General features: G+C 45.8%; 1 protein-coding gene and 1 non-coding gene across 3 annotated transcripts in view; one reads left to right on the forward strand and one right to left on the reverse strand.

The window, feature by feature from the left end:
* RD3 (RD3 regulator of GUCY2D) overlaps nucleotides 1–16,898 on the reverse strand; it is a 34,119-nt gene extending 17,221 nt beyond the window's left edge. The window contains exon 1 of one of the 2 annotated variants that reach the window (XM_054023308.1): nucleotides 16,744–16,898. The gene's annotated coding sequence lies outside the window, so the exon portion shown is untranslated. Of the gene's footprint in view, nucleotides 1–16,212; nucleotides 16,426–16,743 lie in introns of those variants that run through there. The other variant, XM_054023309.1, reaches the window with a different exon arrangement.
* TRNAE-UUC (transfer RNA glutamic acid (anticodon UUC)) lies at nucleotides 5,296–5,367 on the forward strand. The gene has a single exon. It is a non-coding gene; the product is annotated as a tRNA-Glu (tRNA).
* Nucleotides 16,899–18,046: the final 1,148 nt, after the last annotated feature.

The raw sequence follows: 18,046 nt of genomic DNA on the forward strand, positions 1-18,046 counted from the left end.
GCCTGTGCAGGGTTTGTAATTGAATTAGTATCGTTTACCCCTATTGGTTTTTGCCTGCCAGAGGCTGCCCATGCCAGCTATAGAAGAATTCAGTGAGTGCCAGTCACAGTCTCCTCAACACAACAGCTGCCTGGTTCCTTACCTGCTACGTTCTGTGTTGTTTTCTTGGAATAAAGCCTGAAACTGTTTCAGCTGAACCTGTCAGTTGTGAGTGTTAGCTTGTTCCAGGACATGGTGGAACTCTCAAGACCAGCCACTCTCATATTTCAGCCACATCTGAAAATAGGTTCAGGATCTGACCCAGAACCAAAACAAGAGTGGCAGGTCTGGAACAGGGAATTCAAATGTGAACACCCTCTCCTCCTATCTAATACACAAAGGGGTTTGGATCTGGGGGTCAGCTCATCTCTAATTATATTATTGCTGGTAGCAGTAGCAGTTGTATTAACCATAGTGTCATACAGAGCTTTTGATTTAAATGGAGGACTTACATGCACCAGGGGAAGGCCCTGGGACCCCCACTGACTTCTAAAAACAGATGACCTGACTGTTCTGGTGTGCTGGAACTGTACAAACAGGCAATATCACAACTATTAATGGAACAGCGAGGGCTGTCCTGGGGGGAAGTGAAAGCATGCATATGCTTGGACTATTATTTTCAAATTAAATGCACCTGTGTTGCTGGATGTGTTTAGATTGCATTTGGGCAGAACATTCAACACCAACGAGCTCCTCCTAGTGTAGTCATTTTAACAGCACTCTATTGTGTCAACAATAATCGCCATTACAATGGTCAGGATAGAGTCCGCAGCAGGTGCTCAGAGCATGAAGAAGAGCATGCACAAAACAACGTCTACTATTTCTTCTCCTAACACTCCTAACACTTACATGCCTTGCTGCTTCCGTCTGTTAGCCCTCAGGGATGGGCACAAAGGATATTTGCAGTGGAGGTTACAGAGAGGCTAATGTCAACCAGTTCTAGATCAGTCAGGAGATGACATGCCATGACTCAAAGGGGCATATGAACCAGGTGATGGGCTAAGGGCCTTGATCCTGCAAAACGCTTGGGACTAACCGAATAAGAGGTGTGGAGAGACGTCTCATGAGGAAATATTTAAGTCAACACAATAAGCGGGTTCAGTAGGCTGGCCAAAAATTTTCCATCTAATTTTTTTTTCCAGTGGAAGATTGTTTGCAACAAAATTAAGATTTTCACAGGAAGTATCTGCTTTATCACCATTTTTGATTATTTTTTTTAAACAGAAAACTGAAAATTCAAAACCCAATTTTTTTTTAGTTTTTAGCTGAACATTTTGGGGTTTTGAGGTTTTGTTTTTTTGATGAAAAAGTCAAAATTTTCCATGGGGGATTTTCCCCTGCCTCCAACCAACTTTAGTGCTCAGCATCTTACAGGACTAGATTCCAACAGGGTGATCCTACATCTGTGGATCCAGGCCTAACACTCTGAAAGGGTTCGCCCCAAAACGAAGAGTATTGCATCATGATGCAAATGTTGTGATGGCACCAGTTAAATATCACAGTGTCATTTATCAGCTTCATCCATTGCTGTGTGAGCAACAAGTTGGGTTGCCAACTTTCTAGTCGCACTAAACCAAATACCCTAGCCCCACCCCTTCCCCGAGGCCCCTCCCCCCCACTCACTACATTCCCCCTCCCTCGGTGGCTCGCTCTCCCCCACCCTCACTCACTTTCACTGGGCTGGGGGTTAGGGTGCGGGGTGTGTGTGAGGGCTCTAACTGGGGGTGTGGGGGCTGGGGTGGGGCTGGGGATGAGGGGTTTTGGGTGCAGGAGGGGACTCCAGACTGGGGGGTGGGGCCAAGGGATTTGGAATGCAGGAGGGGGCTGTGGGTTGAGGCTGGGGGTTGGGGTGCAGGAGGGGGTGAGGGCTCTGGGGTGGGGCCGCAGATGAGGGGTTTGGGGTGTGGGAGGGAGCTCTGGGTTGGGGCAGGGGGTTGGGGTGCAAGGGAGGTAAGGGCTCTGGGCTGGGGGTGAGGGCTTTGGGGTGCAGCCGGGGATGAGTGGCTTGGGGTGCAAGAGGGTGCTCCAGGTTTTGGGGGAGAATCAGGACTGGGGCAGGGGGGTGGGGCTTACCTTGGGCAGCTCCTGGTCAGCGGTGCAGCTGGGGGAGGCTAAGGCAGGCTGCTTGCCTGTCCTGGCACCACACTGTGTGCGCCCTGGAAGCAGCCAGCAGGTCTTGCTCCTAGGCGGGGGGGGCCAGGAGGATCCACGCACCGCTCTTGTCTGCAGGCACCCCCTCCCCAGCTCCCATTGGCTGGTTCCTGGCCAATGGGAGTGTGGAGCCAGTGCTCGGGGTGGGGGCAGAGTGCGGAGCCCCGTGGCCCCCCACCTAGGAGCCAGACCTGCTGGCTGCTTATGGGGCACAGCATGGTGCCAGCCAGGACAGGTAGGGACTAGACTGCCTTAGCACCACAGCACCGCCAACCGGACTTTTAATGGCCTGGTCGGTGGTGCTGACCGGAGCCACCAGGGTCTCTTTTCCACCGGGTGTTCCAGTTGAAAACGGTTACCTGGTCACCCTAGCAACAAGGAAGGCAGAAGCTATGAAGTAGCCTGGAGTTGTCCCAACATTAGGCTCTTCATACCACATCGCTGAACCATGCTAACAGCCATGTTTACAAAAGAAGGCAGGGATTTGGGATGGCTCAGGTTTTGAGTGTCCAACTGGAGGCCTTGACTTCAGATCCTCAGCATTTCTGAAAATCAGTCCCTAGGAGTCTCAAGTTGGGCACTCCAAAATGAAGCCTGGCAGAATTAATGGACTCTTCTGACCAGCTGGGTCTATTTTTTTAAAACAGGGTAGGTAGCAGCAGCCATGCACTAGCAGAATGAAAGCCTCATAACAGAGCTAGTCAAAAATATTCTGTCAAAAAACTTTCTTTGATGGAAAATGGCTTTTTTGGCAAATCAAAAGTTTTAATGAAAAGTGTCCATTTGTGTGACAAAAAATTGGATTTTCATAAAAAGGTAAAAAATGTTCAGTTTTAAGTAACTGAAAACTGGATTTAAATTTTTTTTTAAACTGAAGCTTGTCTTGGTTTGGGTTTTTCTAATGAAACACACCAAAAAGTTGAAGAAAATTTTCAATGAAAATGAAAAAAATTTCATTGAAATTTTTCACAGGGGAAAAAAGCAATTTCCTGATGAGTTCTCCCTCAATCATCTCTTGATGATGGCTGCTAGTAAACTGCACATCTAAGTCCTGACGCTCCACAGATTTACACGGAACATTAATAGGAGGTGAGAGTAGCAGCACAGTAAGTGGTGTGAAGAACCAGCAGTGAAGCAGTTAACACAACGTATAGAGGTGGTATATAATGTATTTGGCTTGGCTCTTGTTTTAAAATGATTACATATTGTAATTCACCTTCCACTTCACTTGTACGCTTCAGAACACTATCTCAAGCACTCTGCGAGCTAAGCACCAACACGTCCACTCCTCCTCTAGGCAGGATGACCTATAAGATAATTTCAACCTTGATTTTCTAGGTCAAATTGTGTACATTTGATTTTAAACATTAACTTTAATAAAATTTTTAAGCTGATGAAGCCCCTAGAGAGAGATGTACCAACTTACACAGGTCTGAATTTGGCCTTATACCTCTACACTTCTGTTGATGCCTTCATACTGTCACAAAACCATTTAAATAAGCAACTCAAATAGTTAAATGACTTAAAGCATAAATCTCATTGACTTTCAATGGAACATATGATCCTAAATCACTTAGGTGCTTTTGAAAGTCCCACCAATAAGCTTAGATCTAAAATCTGAAAATGGCAGCAGCCTCAGAAGCCAGGAGAGAAGGAGAATTTCATATCTAAGTTGCAAAGTGACTAAAGCTCTAGTCCCCAATATAGTGATAATTACCAAAAGCTCATAATCACTTAGAACTCAAGGTACAACTTGGAATATCCTAAGTGCTTCTGGACTCCCAGAAGTAGTAGTGGTCAAAGGGCTTTTCTTCTCCATATGGCAAGGAAATTGTTTCAAAAGTGGACCTTGCTGCAGTGAGCCACACCTTTTGTCACTTCAAGACTGCATTACTGCAAGGTGCTCTATTCAGGACTATATTTGAAGACCACATGGAAATTCAGCTAGAGTGGAACAAAGTTGTCTGCTTGCTTACTGGTGTGCCAGGTATGGAGCGCATTGCACGGTTACTCCATAGACATCACTGGCATCCAATTTAGTATTCAGGTGCAATTCCTGGTGTTGGTTTTAATCTAAAAAGCCCTGCATGGTTTGGATCCTGGTTATCTTTGAGACCACTTCTCTCTTCATGCCTCAACCTGGAGGTTGAGACCAGGTGGGAAGCTCGAGCTGACAAATCTAGATTAGTATATTTAGCATCAGAGTATTCTCTGTGAGGAGCCCCTCAATTCTGGAACTTGTTTCCTGTGCTGGTCCAGAAGTTCACGAGTCAATTGACTTTCAGGGCATGATGTAGATCTATCTATTTATTTACCAAGGCTTTTGCCTGATGAGATAAGCTGGGAGGGTTGGAGTTCTGTGTTGGCAGTGGGAGATTTCCAGTTTGATGCTATGTCATTTTAAGATGTAATTGTGTGTGATTTCATATTTTTTCCATGACCCTAAAAGTGCAAGTAATAAAATGAAAAATAAAAAATACAAATACAGTAGGGAACAAGATTTCTAAGATTACAAATTGGAGTTCTAGGAACTCCACAAATGTTATGTATGCAAAATCAGATCTTAATACAGAAGGACTGGGAAAGTGTGTTGAAAATAGCTAACTTGGGAGGAACCTTTTTTGGTAAGATTGCCCCATTCTGCAAGGGTTTTGCTCAAAAATCAGTCAACAAATCAATAAAGTTCAAAAGTGGAGTCTAGAAGTAATCAAAGTGTGTATCAGAGTGGGGCACAAACCTGGAAATGGTTCTTACAATTACCTCCCAGTTTCCTACTGGATCTACAAATGTAGGTGATATGATTGTTCATCAATGTGCATGTCACTAAAAGAATCCACACCATTAAAGAAAGGTGCCCCAAGAAGTCTATATTCTGTTCTTGGGGTCCCAAGTTTGAAAATATTGTACAGTCTAATTTTTAGACTCTTCCAGATTCAGAAAATGTGCCACACTGGATCAAACCACTGGTCCAGTATCCTGCATCTAACAGCAACTAATACCCGATCCTTCAGAAGAAGGTAAAAAACAAAGCAAAGATTACAAGTTCTGTGGGACAAGGACCATATATGTGTGTAAGGCAACACATACATACACATATATACACAGTCCCATGTGGTCTAGTGGTCAGGATTCCTGGTTTTCACCCAGGTGGCCTGGGTTCAATTCCCGGTGTGGGAATAGTGCAGCACATACACTTCTGGTGCTCTATAAATAATGATGCCCTAACTAGTTGTGCACATGAGGGAACCCTGGGGTGATTAGTTTATGCCCCGAAGCTTTGATTACCCTTATGTTAGCAGGCAGAGCAACAACCATTGGAAATGATCCTGCTCCTACTGAACTCCCATACAGTACAGTGGGAGCAGGTGCCAGTTCCCTTCCTATTAATGACAATGGTAATATCACCAGGATGACTCCAGTTCTTTCAAGCCAGCCTCTCTCACTTTCACATTACCACAGATGGCAATGTCTGCCTGTTGCAGATCTAGCCCACCTGTATAGGTGACTAAGCTCACATGGGAATGGTGGGCTGATGGTTCTGAGTCCATAACTCCATTACCCGAAAATACATCTATGCTCTGTTACATACTTAGATGGTATTTTTGTATTTGTGAGTTTACCATGTGTTCACCAGTATGTTATTAAAGGTTAAGATACCTTGACAGATCCAGTAAGAGGCACTGAGGCAAGCTCACTGCTAGAAAAAGTGGATGGTAGAATGAACTAAGATATTGTAAAGATTTAAATGTCTCTGCACTCTCACTCACATGACTGGGTAATTTATATTAAAGAGAAACTATTCTGCAGTTATTTAGAAAAGATGCAAATACCTACAACATTTAGCAGCACCTTCCTTCATCTGATACAGGTTGAGCTGGGTCACTCATATAACGTGTGGGTATTTTACCAATGTTTTTAGCAGCCAACAGGCTAATTAGTGCTATATTCCTGTCAATTAGCCTGTTCTTATTACTGTCTGAGTCTGACCTCACACTGGTATATACGCACCAGTGTACGCACAGCCTAGTGAGAGGAGAGCTAGGCCCTGTAAGGGTAACTTGTGAAGCTGAACAGATTATAACTGCCCATCATCTTCCAACTAGTGCAATTGCTGGCTGTTTTATTAGAGGCAGCAGGGCCCCTAATGGATAGAGCAGGAAACTGGGAGTCAGGAAACCTGGGTTTTAATTCCCACTGACTCACTATGGGTACGATCTTGCTGAGCTCTTCTTATGGCCTTCAGCTTTTTGATCTGTTTCAGTGGCTCTTTATCAAGAGCTGTGAGGGAGTGCAGCTTTGAAAAGTGTTGCTGTAGCCGGGCATCAGAGTGGTGCTGCAAGATGATAATCACTTCTGAAAAGAGTTCAGGCACACTGGTATCAATGGGAGTTTTGCCTGAGCAAGGACTGCAGGTTGACTTGTCCAGTCCCCACCAAGTAACTAAATGACTTGGGAATACAAGTCCCACAGGCTTTCAACAGGGCTTGTAGTCCTCAGTGTCCTAGGTGCTTTTGAAAAAAATCACATGCCCCAATAAGAAGGGTGTAGGGCAGGCAGAGCAGATGGCCTGCAATTCACACTGCCTGTTTTCTAACAGAGGGAAAATCCAGTCCAAGCATCTCATGAAAGCTACAGTCAGTGCTAGTTGTCCCTAGGTGGTTCTTGTTTGCATGAAGCTGTTTTTCCATCCTCTTCCTTTCTAGCGCTGGAAACCGGCCACATACACTCAGTGGAACTGACAAGCCACCCCCCCTCATCCTGCCATTGGTCTTTTCAGCCCAGGGAAGGGACCAGGGGCTCCACTAATTGCAACTGCTGTTTTCAATTTAAAGTCCACACTGGGGCTAATCATTAAGTAACATGAAATGTCTTTTCTAGGAAGGACACAAAGGACTGGGGCTTACAGTCAGGTTGCAGGATGCTGATGACCAAGAGGGCTCAGCCTGCCTCCCTTCTGGGGAACAGGGCTAACACAGCCATCTGTGTTAAATAACAACAGTGCTGCATCTGGCTACAAATCCTTCTGTTGGACAATAAGTCAGTTTTGCTGCTACTCAGAGTAGCCCATTCATGTTTCAGAGAGCTGGCTTTGACCATGCTCAGTTTATAAACTGGTCAAATACTAATAAATTAAAAATATTAAACCGTTCATAAAAATCTCCACTCCAGAAGTAGTGTAGAGTTTGAGGAATTTTGCCTACTCAACTCTATATTTCCTTTTGGAAATAACACCTTCTCCTCAAAGTTGACCATGTTTGACATCAGATAGTATATTTTACATGGTTGCTTTTTCAATGTACATATATAACTATACCTGTACCTGGATTATACAATATTTCTATACTTGTACCTGTAGCTGGATGTTAATATTGACCGAAGGGGAGTTTCCTTGATTGTCAGTGATCATGTTCATAGGAAATGCCATTGAGTAACCTTAGTTGTAAACAGCTAAACTAACGGCCCTTTCTGTGTAAGCATTTCCTTCCAGAGATGGGCCACTCCATCCCCTGTATCTTCACCAGCTCCCTGTGGCTGCCTCCATTCCTCTTCCAACTCTTCCTCCCTTGACTCCGTCCATGTTCCCCCTTGTGCTCTTTGTCTCTGGCTCCCTTAAACATTTATAAATATAAAGATGTAGAAGTGGAAGGGCCAGGAAGGGAGGAAATCAATGTGGGAGCTAGTGCAGACAATGAACTGAGGAGCCAGGAAAGTACCAAGCCCATATGTGTTTTCAACTGGAACACCCGGTCAGAAAGGGATCCTGGCAGGCTGTTGACTGTTCAGTTGGCAATGGTGTGCAGCAGGGCTGACGGGCTCCCTGCTAGCCGCCACACCGCACGACTCCCGGGAAGCAGCCTGCATGTGCTCCCTCTGGCTCATAGACCAGGGATCTCAAACTCAAATCACCACAAGGGCCACATGAGGACTAGTGCATTGGCCTGAGGGCCGCATCACTGAAATTTTTCCATACAACGATACAAAAGTATTGTCAAAAATGAAAAAAATCAAGAGTAATATAGTATGCTATTAAAAGTCCATGTATTAAACTTCTTAAAAATTGTAATGCTAAAAGTCAGTGCTAATTTTGACAGTCATTTCATTTTTGGCCACTTAGCTGGCAGCGTTTTGCATCAACCAGAGCATCAATATTAGGTTTGATATCCTGAGATGAAACCCATCTCAGTGTTGCTTGCAAATTGTACCACATTCCATACAAAAAACTACACTAAGAGAATGTTAAGGACTGCACATTATTAGGGTTATTATTATTAGTGCCAAAATTAGGGTTGCACACACAACTTTTTCTCTACTTCTTCTCTCTTTGAGACTTTGTGTACTGTTTCTCATATAATATATACCTTTTTTCTACACCCTTAAATTGTATAGCATCTTACAGTGATTTTTCTACTGACTTTTATTGCATTGTCACAGTAGCCCAATATATGCTTATTAGCAAGGACTTGCCACTTAGCCACTCAAGTTTATGGTAAGTATGAGTGAGGGTGGCAAATGTGTGTTATGATGGGAAGCTGTGTTGATTTGTGCCTGGGTTGTGTTGTGCTGGGAGATTTTGGTTGATTTGTGTTGCTGGCAAATAAGGGGTGTGTGCCGGGGCGAGGGGCTATCTGTATTTGGACTTGCTGGTTGTGTTGATATGTGAGGTGGCAGCTAGGCACAAGTGTGTGGCCGTCGGGCCAAGTAATCCACCATCTGTGAAGTCTCCCTCATACAACCAATGAAACTGTAGGATGCAAATTAGTTATTGAGTAATGGTGGTGATTGGTTGAGTCATCTCTGATATCACAATGGTATAGTACTCTTGGCACAGCACAGATACACACCTTTCTGTAGTCGTACACCAATTGTTAAGTCAAAATAGCTGAGAACTTCAAAGTTGGTTGGTAACAGACTGCAAAACCCCACTCCATCCCTTCCATGAGGCCCTGCCCCTGCCTCGCCTCTTCCCACCCCTTCCATGCCCCCGTTCCAATCCCTTCCCCAAAGTCCTTGCCCCAACTCCACCCCCTCTCTGCCCCTATTCCAACCCCTTCCCCAAATCCCCATCCCAGCCCCGCCTCTTCTCTGCCTGCTCCCCTGAGCACGCCACATTCCCGCTCCTCCCCGCCCCCGGAAAGTCCTAAGCGCCTCCCAACAGCTGTTTGGTGGCGGGAAGTGGAGGAGCGGGGACATGGTGCGCTGGGGGAGACAGGGGGTGAGGGGAGTTTGGCTGCTGGTGGATGCAGAGCACCCACTAATTTTTCCCCGTGGGTGCTCCAGCCCCGGAGCATCCACGGAGTTGGTGCCTATGGCAGGCTGCAGGAAATAGGGTGTCCAGACAGCAAATGTGAAAAATCGGGACGGGGGTGGGGGGTAATAGGAGCCTATACAAGAAAAAGACCCCAAAATCGGGACTGTCCCTATAAAATCGGGACATCTGGTCACCCTAGCAGGAAATAACTCCACAGGCTATATGCCCCTCATCCCTGGCCCCACCCCAGAGCCTGCACCCCCAGCTGGAGTTCTCACCCCCTCCAGCACCCCAGCCCCAAGCCAGCCCAATGAAAATGAGCAAGTGAGTGAGGTTGGGGAGAGCGAGCGACAGAGGGAGGGGGACTGGAGTGAGCAGGGGGTGGGGCCTTGGAGAAGGGGCGGGGCATGGGTGGGGCCTCACAGGAGGGGCAGGGCAAGGGTGTTCAGTTTTGTGCAAGTAGAAAGTTCGCAACTCTAGTTTTGGCTCCCTGGCTTCCTAGGTCTGCTCTCTACCCCTCCCCCAGCCCCACTACTGTGCTGTGGTATACATTTCTTTGACTTGCTGGCTGGCTATTCTGACTGCAGGCTGCTCATATAGACAGACCCTGATTCCCTTCAGGCTCCTACAAATCAGGCACGCTCAACTACCGGGAGTCTCAGTCTGACAGACTTGCTAAGTTTTATTAGAAGGGGTCTGCTCTGTTGTGAATCACAGGAGGTTCATCAGATGGAGAATGTGCTTCCCTGGCAGAAAGAAGAGTTAAGCAAGCAAAGTGTCTCCCTTTCTCCCCGATGCCATGTCCCTGCCTCCAACACCAACAAAAGAGGGCATGGATCAGTGTTCATGTCGCACTCCCCGTCAGTACCTGGCCCCAGCCCGGAAAGCTAATCATCCAACCAGCAGACCAAATTCGGTGATGAAACCTGATCACATGCCACCCGAGGCACATTGCACATACACTAAGAAAAGGCACCAATAAACAAAACGGAGGGAGGAGGCAGAAGGTGAGACTGGCAGTCAAATTGGGTTGAAAAGCAGGGCTTGGATCTTGGAGGGGCACATTGTCAAACTTACTATACAGTCCTATCAGTACAGGAATGCCACTGGCAAAATGTATTGGTTTGCCGGAGCCTTGGGGGTACTTGTAGGAGTAGGAGGAAGAAATCTACCGTGAAGGGCTTGGATGATTGTCTATGAAGTTAATTCAAAGCCCATTGAAATCAATAGAAAGACTCCCATTGACTTCACTTGGCTATAGATCTGGTCCTATATGATCAACCTGTTAGCCAGGCAAAGAAATTCAGCCCCTGGCTCACTAATGGGCTGGGGAGCCATGATGCTCCCTGCTGCCCAGCTTGCCTGTCTCGCTCACCAGCCTGAGGAATGGAGCTGGGCAGTCAGGGAGCAGACAACTGAGTGGTGGCAGTGCATGGCAGATACTGACACGCCTTTGAGCTTTCCGTACAGCTTGTGAAAAGGTTATGAAAAATAGTGGGGATACATTTTAAAAATGTGACAAACCCAGCATCAGAGATGTGATGATAATCTGTGAGCAAATGTGTGGAGGGAGTTTGGAGGGACTGTGGGTCACAGGGAGGCAAAAAAGTGAAACTAGGTGAGGGAAAGTTAATAATTACCTTATCCAAAACCCCACCATCAATCCAACCATCCTCTGAACAGCAACTGTGTTAAATCTGGAGACTAAATTCAATCACTGACATCTCAAATGGGAGTTTTAATCCTGCTTTAAGTGAAAAGCTCAGCACAGCCCTAATTATGAAGTTGCTACTGACGCCTCTGTAATAGTAATTATATAACATGCCATACAACTGTAATAAAAATATCTGCTTTCTTCCTACATCAACAGTTCTCCACTTTTTCCATATGGGGACCACTTTTTCCATACCAGGGCCCCTAGTACCACCACCCCTTCCCATCTAGTAGCCATGATCCTCTCACCTTTATACTTAGCAATAGGGGATGGACAGAGTGATTGTGACCTCCTGATACCTATTTGCAGCCTCCTTGAGGTCATGACTCTAGTTTGAGAACCCAATCTATGTAATAAACCATAAAAATGGAAGGAAAGTCTTGTACTTAAGAGGAAAGTTTGGAAGTCAGGGAATCTGGATTATATTCCTGGTTGTGCCACAGACTTCCTGTGTGATTTTGGACTAGTTGCTTAACCTCTCTGTTTCCTAATCGGTAAAATGGGCATAATCAAATGTATCTATCCCACCGGGATGTTCTGAGGCTTAATTCATTAGTACCGTAAAGCACATTGACCTTCTCACATACAAAGCAGGACAAATATAACAAGTTATGCAACATCTTTCTTGTTCCCAACAAGTGGAATTAAAAGACATAATTCTTGCGCACATTTCAATTATTCTGTTTTGTACCACAGTGGACAAAATATTCTTTGTTTTGCTTTACAAGCTGGACTAGCCAAGTGCTATGGAGGACACAAGATATGGGATGCAAAGGGAATTGTCACTGTAATTAACAGATGTCAGAGGACATGACCCTGTTTCAAATACCAGGGAGGTTTGGATAACTGAGGTGCCTGTAAGTGTAACACTGTAAGGCCATGTCTGCACTAAGGACGCTACAGCCACACAGTTGTAGTGCTGTGGCTGTGCCGCTGTAGGTGCGTATTGTAGATGCTTCCTACATTGGTGGAACGGGTTTTTCCCATCACTGCAGTTAATCCATCTCTCAGAGTGGCGGTAACTAGGTTGATGAAAGAATTCTTCCATTGACCTAGCCATATCTATACTGGGGGTTAGGTCAGGTTAACTATGGCACTCAAGGGTGTGGATTTTTCACATATGATGTAGGTAAGTCAATTTTAAGTGTAGACCAGGTGACCAGGTCTAAGTGAAACGTATTTATTATCAGTCTTTCTGTCTTTCTGGCTATAGGCTTTGCAGGGCTGTAAATAGTCTGACATGATTTCTATGGATGAACTAATTAGACAGTGACAGTTTGGAATGCTAGTAGTAGACTTCCAGGTAAGGCCCTATCCTCCCATCCCTTTCTTACATGAGTAGTGCTTACTGATTCAAGTAGTCAGTAACATCAATGGGACAAGTCAATGTCAGGATTGGGCCCTGTCATTGTATCAGGTTGCTTTTGCTAGAGATGTGACATGACTGACAGTAACTTTCAGAGGCATGTGATGAGTACATTTTTAGCTCCAAGTACAGCATATAATTTTTGTATTTTATATGGAGTAGATGTACGTACATTGAGCAGAGGATCTGGCCCAGTGTATATTGTACTGCTTAAAGGGTAATTTAAGGGAGAACAGAAAATGTTACACAAGGTGCTGTGAGATAAAAGGCTAACCACAAACCAGGAAATATAAAGACATCATATTTCTTCCAAGAGTTAAGATGCATACTGCAACTGTGTTGCATTTTCTACATTTAATGGCACCCACAAGATTGTGTAAGGAACCTTTTTATAAAATTAAAAGCACATGACCTTCCCTATGTTTGTATATTTTCTGAAATATTTTGATTCCTAGAGATTTGTTGTTATAGGAGAAAAACTTTTTTCAATGTGTTTTCAACATACACTTTAATTACAAGAGAGTAAAGGAACATGACATGGACTCAAGTATCAGAGGGGTAGCCGTGTTAGTCTGAATCTGTAAAAAGCAACAGAGGGTCCTGTGGCACCTTTAAGACTAACAGAAGTATTGGGAGCATAAGCTCCCAATACTTCTGTTAGTCTTAAAGGTGCCACAGGACCCTCTGTTGCTTATGACATGGACTGTGACATGAACACTGTAATGGTCGTGATCCAAAGTAACAGAGAAAGCATGTGTTTTGGCTGATCATGGGAAAATATAACAAGGAACATATGCTACCAAGCAGAAAAAAATATATCTACTCCAGATCGACAGCTGATGTAAGAGCCATAGCTCCATTGACTTTAATGGAACTACACTCGTGTAAATCCACATAACTCCACTTAAGTCAAGAGCTATGTTGATTTACAGCAACTGACCTTTATATGTCAAATAAAAAAAGCCAACAGAGTAGATCCCCAACTATGGCTAGGAATCTCCACAGCAGCTAATCTTTATGTTATCTGCAGAAGCAAAAGGGGTTTTGTTTTGTTTTTTACAATTTACTTCAAATGCATAATAGCATTTCACAGTCTACCTACCTATCAGAGCAAATCAGGTTCATCTGCTGAAACCCAGAACTATTTTCATGCCAATTTCCCACACAGACTTCAAGCACTAAACATTTTCTAATGCAGACCACAATAAACAAACAAACAAATAAATAATACAAATGATATCAGTGGAATGGCTTAAACCTAGTAAGCCAGGAAGTTCAGAATTAAGACAAACACTCTTTCCTTAATTCAGTCTTGTGGGTCAACGGTTGTGTAATGTTGATGTTTGCTGCTTAAGAGCTGCCATATTTTACCCCAGAAGTGTCTGCATGTCTGGGATGGAGCAGGTAATCATGAGATTCAAACATCTTAAGTCCAGAAAAGATCATGTAGTCTGGCTTCCTGCATAATACAGACTATCAAATTGCACTCAGTTATGCCTGCTGCAATAGAGGGAATTATTCTTCCCTACCACATAAATAAGTGGTAGAAAGGAATCCCGCAAGAACACATACCATGAGCAACATCTCTTTCCTCTCATTTTGTGGCTCATCTAATTTTAAAGGTATGTTCAAGTAATGTTAAGGATCTGGTGTAAATCCACAATACAAAAGGATTTCAGAATTAAAACTAAATATATATCCCTGACTCACCCTTTGTTAATCCTTAGTTATTGTAACAGTATTCCTTAGCCACAAAAGGGCAAGTCAAGGATGTAACTTCAGCTCAGAAATTCCTTACATTGTGGTTTATACTACAGGTTTATTTAAAAATAACACATTGTGCTTTGATTTATCTTCATATTAAATGGACAGAGTTATTGCTCATGCACTGTGGCCTAGAATTCCAAATTCTTATATCAATGGACCTGTTAAGGTTAACAGAGCTTCCTGTATTATTCCTATATTCCCAGCATAGACCAGACTATGTGCTATGAATATGCAGATGGGATGGTGTGAACTCTAGTACCAATCCATCATCTGGAAAGTTTTGGAGGGATAGTTTATTCACAACAGATAGCATAGTGGCATATGGTGGGAATGTATATTCACAGGAGCATGTGTATCTGTGTATAACAGAGTCACCATCATGAGACTAATAAAATTCCCACTGAAAAGATTTACTGTGGGCTAAATCCTGAAGATCTTATTCATTCCCATGCAGGCAAAACTCCTAGGTTACTACATGGAAATTTTGCCTGTGTAAGTATTGCAGGATATTGGGCTCAGTCTCAAAGTTTGGGGTAGTACAGTAGCTGCTTAAAAATACATATTGATATGAAATTAGTGCTCATGACAACAATGCCAGTTTTCCAGCACTGAAAACTTGACTCCTCTCTCCATAGAACAGTACAGAAAAGACAAGAGCTGGCAAGCTTCCCTTACTCTGTGAAACCCATTTAGTCCTGGGCTTCTCTGCAGAACAGGCTATCAATGATGCCCATTATGACAGCAGTACCTGTCCACTGAGACTCCAAACAGCCTTCCAGGAGGTAACTGAACTGAAACTAAATTGAGGTATTTAGCACTGAGAGCAGAATGTGTGCCTCCATGACACTGGAATAAATACAGAATAACACAACTGATTTCAGTGGAATTATTCTGGATTTACCCAGGTGTAATTGAGAGTAGCATTTGTTCTGGAGCACACACATCTTGATCTGAACAATACTTAGTAACTAACATTGCTTTTCTCTTGTGTTCCTTTTCTTTATATGTACCCTGTTACCCCATGCTTAAACTATCATCTTAGTGACCACTATTTAAATTAAGATCAATTATAACATCTGAGCTGGTAACTGATTTTCTTCAGAAAATACCAGAAGATCACAGGGCCTGATCCAATGCTAATTAAAAATCAGTGGAGTGACTCCCATTACTTTCAAGGGCTTTGGATCAGACCTACAGTTTTTATGGACTGAAAGCTCTGTTTTTTAATTTTAAATTAGAGGGGGATATAAAATACTATGATGATGAAGCGCATATAAGTCCTAGATAGATAGACAGACATATATTTTCATTTTAAAAACAGCTGAGGGTTAGTTTAAAAAAAAGCATAAAAGCATATGATATTTTATTACTGTCATCTAATTCAGTGACAGCACAACAAATATTTTAGGACCTAATTCTTCACATGTCACTCCAGTTTTACAGGTGTAGTCATTGCCATTGAGTCTGGTGGAGTTATGTCTGCGTAAAACTGGAGTAACTGGGAAGGGAATCAGCCCCCTAGTTTTTAAATTGTGTTTTAAATAAGGACAGCATCCAGGGGAAAGACCAAAACAAGCACAGTGGTATGCCAAGATCTAATTTAAAGTGGATGCATGACCCCTTGTAATGACTTGTCACAACATTCAATGAATGGTCTGTGACAGAGGCTGCCCAGTGAATTCTAACCAATTTTCCTGGTAGAATTGCCTCAGTCAAATGCAACTTTGCTGGATTTCAAGACTGCAGTAGTCTCGATTCACTTTTGTGTGCTTGTTTATTCCCCTGGAAGGTGGGAAGTCAAAAATGAACTTACTCCGGGCACTTTCTACGCCAAGTCGGTGATAAATACTGACAGCCAATGTCGAAACTCCTACAGGAGGCTGAGTGGGTTGTCGTGGAGCCGGACAGAGCAAGAGAGGAACTTACCTCCAGCCAGAGCAGACCGCGTCCCCGCGCTCCGGGCGAAGGAAAAGCCCCGCGGCCGCTGCTATTTCGCAGGCTCGGTTCAGCGCCCGACCCGAGCTCCCGTGCGCGGACCACGCCGCAGCGCCCAGCCCGGCCTCGCCCTCGGGCCAGCTCCCACCGCTCCGCTGGGCTGGGCTGGGCTGCCTGCAGGGGCCGGGCCGCCCTTTAGAGGAGCTCCAGCCTCCCCTCCCCTGGCACCTGCCCAACCGCCGCCCCTGCGCTGCCTGCCGCTGCGGTGCCCGGGCTGCCCCCGCGCGGCGGAGGGGACCCAGCCCCGCCCCCCAGAGGCACGTGCCCGGGCTGGCACCCGCCGAGAAGTTGGGGAGCGATGGCCGGCCCGGGAGCCAGGCAGGGGCAGTGCCCTGGCTGCCCACAGCCGCTACCCCCTGGCAATGCGCCCGCCCCACGTGTCTGCAGGCTGGACACACAGTCCCGGTCCCGGGACTCTGCCCGGCCGGCGGAACCCGCCCCGCGGCTCTCCTGTCTCCTTACCCGGGCCGGGCCGCGGCGGGACTCGGGCGAGGAGCGGGGGCGCCCGGAGCCGCTCGGCGGGAAGCCCGGTGGCCACGGGCGGTGCGCGGCGCCCGGCTGCACACTCCGAAGGGACAGGCGGGACAGGCGGGAGGCGCTGCCGGGTCGCCGCGGCGGGCGGGATCAGCCTCCGCTGAGCGCGCGGCCCCCCAGCTGCGGTTGCCATAGAGACCGAGCTAAGCCTAGGTGGGCTGAGAGCTGGGCTGGGCCGGGAGGAGCCGCGGGGCGGGGCGGCCGGGAGAGCGGGGCCACCTGCTCCATTGGCTGTCAGGGCGGTGGCTGCGCTGCCCCGCCCGGGCCCCAGTCCTGCCCCACGTGGGTCCCGCCAGCTTCTGATCTGAAAGCCCAGCTACGTGCCACATGGGCCCGAGAGCGGGGCCCGCGGTAATCGCTCTGCGACCACTCGCCTCGCAAGACTCCTCTGTGTTCTCGTCCTCATAGCGCAGCGCCCTCCCAGGGCTAGATGCGAAGTTCAGGGGTGCGGGTCCCTCCAGGGGCTCGGTTCAGTCCATGGGACCATGTGTAAAGTTCGTGCCTGGATCCGGAGTCAGCATCCAAACACTCCCGAAAGCTTGGAAATGCTCAGAGCCAGGGGTTTGCTTTGAGACCATCTCTAAATTCTTCTGCAGTCTAGGAGGGAGAGACGCTAATTTATTGTTACCATCTGTGTAGCCAAATTTCTAAGGCACCAGTTACCTTGGCATGAAGTCTACATCGCCAGTGTAAGTCTTAATAAGTACGGGCCCCGCAGCTCTAGCTTCAATATACAGTGATATAAAATGGGACATGGAGTCTGGAATTTTTCAGTGTAAATTGATATAATTTTGAATCCAGGGTGTTTAGTAACGAACAGCTACAGCTGTGCAAAATGCAGTACTGTCAGATCACAGCAGTTAGTGCAAATCTTTTATTGGTTGTGGGTCCTGGGACAGAGAAGGAACGAGCTGGTAGGGATGGGTGAGAGGCACAGAGATTGAGGGATGATGGCCTGGAAAGGCAGGTGTGTCTGGAAGGGGTGGGGGAAATGGACAATGACATCTAAACCATTCTGATTAGATAAAACATTTCTGTATCACTGTACATTTACTCAGGGTGGGAAGAGGATCTTTGTGTCCCTCTTGCTTAATCCCCCATGCTGGAGCCAGGCTGAATCTGGCCCATAGAAATAAACACTTCCCTGCCCCCAAAGAACTGTCTAAAGCAAATACAGACAAGAGATGGAGCAACAGTTCAAAACAGTGAGGATCTCAGGATAATTGATGAG

Source organism: Malaclemys terrapin, chromosome 3 (assembly GCF_027887155.1).
Source record: "Malaclemys terrapin pileata isolate rMalTer1 chromosome 3, rMalTer1.hap1, whole genome shotgun sequence".
Classification (NCBI taxonomy): Eukaryota; Metazoa; Chordata; order Testudines; family Emydidae; genus Malaclemys; species Malaclemys terrapin.